Consider the following 6,601-nt stretch of genomic DNA (forward strand, 5'->3'; position numbering starts at 1 on the left):
GATGGGTGGCTTATCCTGCATCAGTCAGAGGCAACTGGATGGGGTATGATGGAGGTCAGTGCAGAGTCCTCCCTCCCCACTATGACTTATTCAGCAAAGAGGAAAGGAAGGACCATAATGGTCCCTCCTTGCATTTCTACCTAAGTCCAGCAACAGCCCCAGCTGTTGTCTAGGTCACAGTGAACACAAAGAGGTGGTTCTTCATAAACCATGTAGTTAAACTCCTTGCTGCTAGCCGATGCAGGACTTACATGGTGTACAATGACAGCTTTCCTGGTTAAAAAAGTCCTTCCAGGAAGAATTCTTCCACACCTGGGAATTGTGAACCCCATTCTCCCACCTGATTTGGGAGAGCTGCCCACCTCTCACTGCTCAACAGCCTGGAGCAACAGCTCTTTTTTTCTCCTCCAAGCTTGGCAGCTCATACAACTGAAAACAGAAAGCGGGCTCATAGTAAAACGTGAACATTTCAATTCATGCATCTAATTGATATTATGCCGTAATTAAATTATATTCCCATGGTGCGTATAGCATCAGGTTTGTAGTAATACAAATAATTAGTAATTAACTCTAATCAGATCAGTTAGCAAATGGCAGATTCCAGATGAATAAGCTGGCCAACAGCGTGTGTGGTGAAGAAAGCCAAGGAAGGAAGAAGAAAAACTCATTTGTGGTGACGGATAACTGATGGATAAGGGGAAAGTGAAAATAACTGGCAACTGATTTTCAAGAGATCGCAATCTTTAAAGATCCTCTAGTCAATTATCGTCACCCTGGAGCTCAGTTCTCGGAAGATGCTCCATTTAGACCTGCTGCACTCTGCCCTGAGTCCCTCCTATGCCTCCTACCATGCTTTGGTGCTGAAGTAAATCAAGGGCCTGTGCAGCAGCATGCACAGACTGCTTTCAGCCATAGGAACCTTCCTAAGCTGACTCTCAGCTAACAGTTCCTTGATGATGGCAAGTGATTGTGGCACCTCAGGGCCTTCCTCAGCCTGGCAGGAGCAATTTGAGAATGGGCTCCTAACCAGTTGCTCCCATTAATCTCCAGGCAACTGCAGTGCGGCAGAGCCTTGAGCTGCAGAAATAGGTGGAATAGGGAAGCCCAGGCATATCTGGTGGGAAGAATAGTCTGAAAATGCACCTGGGCATGGGACTCAGTAAGGACTGAGCGTTAGCACAGGTCATGGGAGACCAGGGTAAGCATCTTGATGGTGCTACAGATGCACAGAGCCTAACTTGAGCACACTGCAGTATGCCTCCAGCCAGCAGAGAATCACAGCCTTCCAACACATAGCTCGCAGCTTGCTCTGAACTGTCCTCTGGAGGCACTGGTTTCTGCTAGCTACTGCAGGAGAAAGCAGAGGCTAGCCCTCCCGGGCTGAAGCTGGTTGTCAGAAATCCCTTTCCCTGAAGGAGTCCAGCAGGAAGTTCAATGTTCTGCTGCAGAACGCCCCAGAGATACAGGCATGGTCTTCATCTCAGCTCTAAGGATGCTGAACTAGCTCCTGAGCAACACGGAGGCTTAGCAAATAGTTGCAAGTGTTGGAGTTTAGAGTCTGATGGGATCACAAAAGCGGGAAGAATGCTGCTGCCTGTTGACCTTGCAGAGCCGATCAGTTGAAGGTGTCATGTCTAACCTTCAGAAGGAGATTGATGTCAGGACTGGATGGAAGCCAGCGCTGCACAGAGGGAGTGTGCGTCTTGATGCCTGCAGCTTCTCTTCTGAGAGCACCTGTGTGGAGCTGCTTTGCTGTGTTTTGTCACGGGGCCCCAGCTCTATCCAGCACCAGCCCCACCAACCAGCACTGAAGTCTTGTTTCTGAGCTTCTGTTTTCGCTCCAGATGTGTGGGAGCATCCTCTGGGACGTGAGACCATGGGATGAGGAGAGTACATGAGGAGATCTGTGCAACAGTCTGCTGGAGCGTCTTACCCTTCAGCTCCAGGGTCATGATCTTCACTGCAGAAGAGGAGGAGTATGTAGTTCCAAGGATTCATTACTCAGCGCAGAGGGCTTAGGAGAGCTGTTCTTCATGGGGCCAGGGAGAATTTCTCTACAGCCCAATGACGTGCGAAAATCTGGGCATAGACTTCCTATGTGAAAGGCAATATTGCAATCTGAACGTCTCTTTCTGCATTGAAATACAGCAAAATATTGCAGTCTGGCAGTCCCCTCAAATAAGAGTAAAAAGAAAAGATTTGTAACCATTTTGGTTTGGATCTGTCAAACCAAGTTCCAGTTAAAAGAGAATTCAAGTTGTGCTCTTGCCAGCCCGGCTGCAGTTTGATCAGCATCAAATATTTGAGAGACATATAATTTCAAAAGAGAACAGCCTCCCTCGGAAAGGTCAGTGGGAAATATGCTGCCATTGGGAAAGGGTTTTGCAAAACGCCCTTGGAGCCGACATCTCCCTGCAGCCAAGCTCTCCTTTTGATTAAATGGCATTTTTCTGATGGAAAAAGTTCTAAGCACACATAAAATGATTAGAAAATGTAACCGGCTCTAATTGCTGCTGTGTGCCAAGAGTGAGCCAAAAGGTCCCTTTCTTGGAGGGAGGCAGGAAAAGGGAGGGTTTTTCCTTTGATGAGTCAAGAAGTCACTGGCTGCTTGGAAGTTATTGGTGAGAGTTCAAAGCAAGGCTTCAGAAATGGGCAGATGAACTAATTAATCACATGAAATAATAGAGGAAGGCGAGGACAGGTCGTGGTGGGTGCAGTCATCTCAGCTCCTTTCCAGAATCCTATGAATAGATGAAGAAATGGGAGAAAGAGATATATTTGTGTGTAGCACTTAAGGTGGGAGCAATGGTCTACAGGCCCATATAACGCGGTAGGCAGTGGTTTATCAAGCTGTTTGCCAACCCTCCAGAATGGGAAGTAGCCTTACAATGATGTATATATGTGCGTTGCTCTACCCGAACATGTAAAAGTGCATTAAGCAGTTTGCTGAACCAAGGGCTGTCTGCATGTTCATGTCTCTCTCCTTTCCTGGTTAGAGAGTATCTCTGCAGCTTTGGTGTGATGAGGGCAGTTGGCATAATGAGAGCTTGTAGTACCTCAGTCTGCTGCCAGGCTCAATGCAATCGTTGTTCCCAAAGCTCATAACTTTCAGATAGGACTTTTTTCTGCTTTTCTCTACTTGTGGACTCTTTCCAGAAGTGCCACTGTTTGATGTCATCTTAAAGGTCCTTTTCCTCCTGCATGCAAGCAAGCATTTGGCCTTCATGAGATGTTTTGGGTTACTCATTTAATGGCTCAGTTTTGTGGGTTGCTGTTGGCAGCGCAGCAGTTGTACCGATGCTCTTCCTGGTCTCCAAGATGGTTTGCTTGCTTGATGAGGCTGTCATTCTGTTACAGCTCTTAAGTTGCTCTTAAGTAACCGAAGCAATTTAGTAATAATACAAGCTATTGATTCATGAACCTGGTTTTGAAAGAAAATCTATATTATTTCACCTGCATCTTGGCTCATTTGAGCATTCATTTATTTCTTGTAATCAGTCTTGCCTCTTGGGTATGGCTCAAATGAGTAGAAAATAACAAATATGCCAGGACTAAGGTAGGTGTTCTTAAAATATACTGGATAAACTAATTCTAGGTCAGAATTAAGACATTGGGCCCCAGTACTAAATGTGAGTCAATTGCAGTCCCTTGGGTGCTCAAATTTGCTTTCAGTTTGGGGGGAATTCAAAGAGAAGAGTTGCAAATTCTTCTGGAAGAGCAGAAACTGGTGGTCAGAACACATGCTGTTTTGTCTTTTTGCTTGGTTTTACACAAAGAAAATGTTATTTCTGAGGGTCATGCAGCAGGTTTGTGAGAGATAAGAAGTTGGGGGAGCAGGCAATACATTGGAGAGCAGAGATGCCTCACGAAGGGCCCTGGACAGGCTGCAGAAATGGATTGCTATGGACATGGTGAAGGCCATTCACTGAAAACAAACGTGGTATCCTGCCTCTGGGACATGATGACCCAGTCTTGGGAAGCGTGTGAGGGAGTTAACTAGGAGCCAGTAGGTGCCCTTGCAGCACAGTAGGCTAATGGGCTGTGTCATCAGAGTTCAGAGTGAGTAGAGTGATTAGGGTGATTATAGTGATTATAGCCCTTTCTACTTGGGACTGATGAGATCTCACCCAGTGTGGGACTCCCCAGGACAAGAGACAGAGGAAGAAACTGGAGTAAGTCCAGCGGAAGATACTGAGCTCATTGGGGGCTGAAGCAGAGGGCATTGAGCAAGAGGCCAGAGTGGAGACCTTCAGAAGCCCCTGCAAAACTAATGTGTTCTATGGTCCTACATGCAGACCACCATGCCTAATTCCAAAGAGGATGGCTTCAAAGGTTGGTAGATAGCCGAGATGAACTGCCAGCCCCTGGAGGGCAGTACAGACTCTATTAAGGCTTATCATAGAAGAAATATATGGCCAATTTGGATGAAGACCTGCTGTCCTAGGGGCTGGGTCCCTTCTTCTGGCAAAACAGTGGGCAGCATGCTGCTAAGGATGTGTCAGTACCACTTCCATACACAACCATCAGCTTGCCCACACCCAATGCTAACAAAAGATGCATTGAGAAAGGTGACAGGGATTAAAACCCCAGCAAACAGCTGACTCAAAAGCAGAGAGCAGGGAAGCAGCAAAGCGTAGCTCTCACCATCTGTCACCCATTTCATACATCATTATTGATCACTATTGCTCTGCTTGTTTTGTGTTGAAATCCATGGCAGCATTCTCCTTAATGGAGAACAAGTCAATTGATTTCTCTTAGTCTTTCTGTACTGCATTTCACATATACGTGTGTGTGTATACATGCACATAGACACCTGTATATGTATGCATATGTATTTATGCACGTTTCTGTACATATATGGCACTAAAAAATGACATGATTCTGAAAGAGAGGGAACACCTCTGAGTTTTCTGGAAGGACAAATTGAATCTGAGAGGTATGGGAATACCTAACCTTGCATTGGGAAGGGAAAGCTGCTGTAACCCGCTGGGTACATCACTTCTGATGCTTCACCTTGGCACAAGCACAGCCTGCTACTGGTCAGGCAAGCCAGTAGAGAGGGGGAGTTTTGACCCCAGCAAGATAGTGTGTGATGGCAGATTGGATGTGGTAAATTACAGATTCTCTCCTGTTTCCCACCCCTTGAAGTCTGTCTCCAAGAGCCATTTCCCACCCCTCTGCTTCCTTCCCCAGACAGCCACTGCCATGAAACGGCTACAGCAGTCTGCCATAAGTACACTGGGACACAGCCAAGGAAGGAAATGTGATGGCATGAAGTGGAGTAGCTCCTACCTTCTGACCATTGCATGCAAGCAGGGTCCTCAGAGCTGCCTCATGACCAGCAAACAGGAGACATACGATGTCCTCACCGTATCACCATAGACTGCAACACTGTTGGCACCTCCTGCTTTCATTCCTTTGACACAGCCATGATCCTTGTGTCTGCAACACTGACTCCTGCCCATGATGTCTGAAGTAAAACCCAATGTTCTGTTCTGCACAAGGGAAGTGGAAACATGGGCTGCAGTGACCAGGCTGCCTGAGGAACCACCCCACAGCATCTTTTGTGCTGGCCTGATAGAGAAAGCAGAGGATGCTTTCAGGATGCTGAAAAGGCCTGGATTAATTTAGTTGGGAAAACTGGCACTGTTCTTGTCGTCCATCATCTCTGCCCCTTGTTTTACATTTGAAGTCATCTGAGCCCAGGACTAGGCTACTTGGACCGCATCTGGACCTGAGGAAACCAGGAACATAACAAGGTCTCCTAGGTGCAGCCCTTCTGCTAATGTTCATCTTGTGCTGCTAACAGCCAAGTGTAGTGAACTCTGAGACTGATGAAACCTGTTCTCCTGCAGACTCAGTGTGCACCATGGCCTGTCGTGCACGCTGACCAAAGCTCCACCGCTGGCTGGGGCTTTCAGCAGCCTAAGTGTGTGCTTTCTGATGTCTAATGCCCAGCGTCCTCTCTCTTTGTGCCCTTCCTCTGGGCGCAGCGATTGGGTGCATCTCCGCTGTTGCACTGCTCCTTACTGTGAAGTTTACAGACACTTTGTTTTGTTAAACATGTCCACTCCCTCTGCCAAGTTCTATCAAAAGTGGCTACTGAATTAACAAGTCCCTCAGGTTAGAAACACCCTCCAGCCATCACTGTACGCAGTGATGCAGGAAGAAACGAAGAGGAGATTACAGAGGAGCTGACGGTTGTTGGCTGCCCGTGAAATCCTTTTGGAGCTCACCACATGGCATTCCTCAAGTTCTGGAGGGAGGGTGCATGGCAGCCAGCCCAGAGAAAGTGGTTGCCACCGCCATGGGCAGGCAGGCTGGTGTCTGCCCCCATCTTTTCCAGCCTTGGGTTACAGTGATGCTCCCAAGCAGCCTCACTATGCCCTCTCCTTGCCTCAGCAGGGAGCTCTTGCAAGCTAGCCAGACGGTGGGTGTCGTGTGGAGCATGGGAGACATTCATTTCAGGCTGAGAGAGATAAAAATGCTCAAGGCTAGGAAGATTCCCAAATGAAGGCACTGAGAATCTGTGGAGGTATCAGGGGGTTGTGAATCCCGTCAGATAGCAGATGTAATGTGTAATTAGTCTCTGACCCAGCAC

The sequence above is a fragment of the Lathamus discolor genome, chromosome 5 (assembly GCF_037157495.1).
Source record: "Lathamus discolor isolate bLatDis1 chromosome 5, bLatDis1.hap1, whole genome shotgun sequence".
Taxonomy (NCBI): domain Eukaryota; kingdom Metazoa; phylum Chordata; class Aves; order Psittaciformes; family Psittacidae; genus Lathamus; species Lathamus discolor.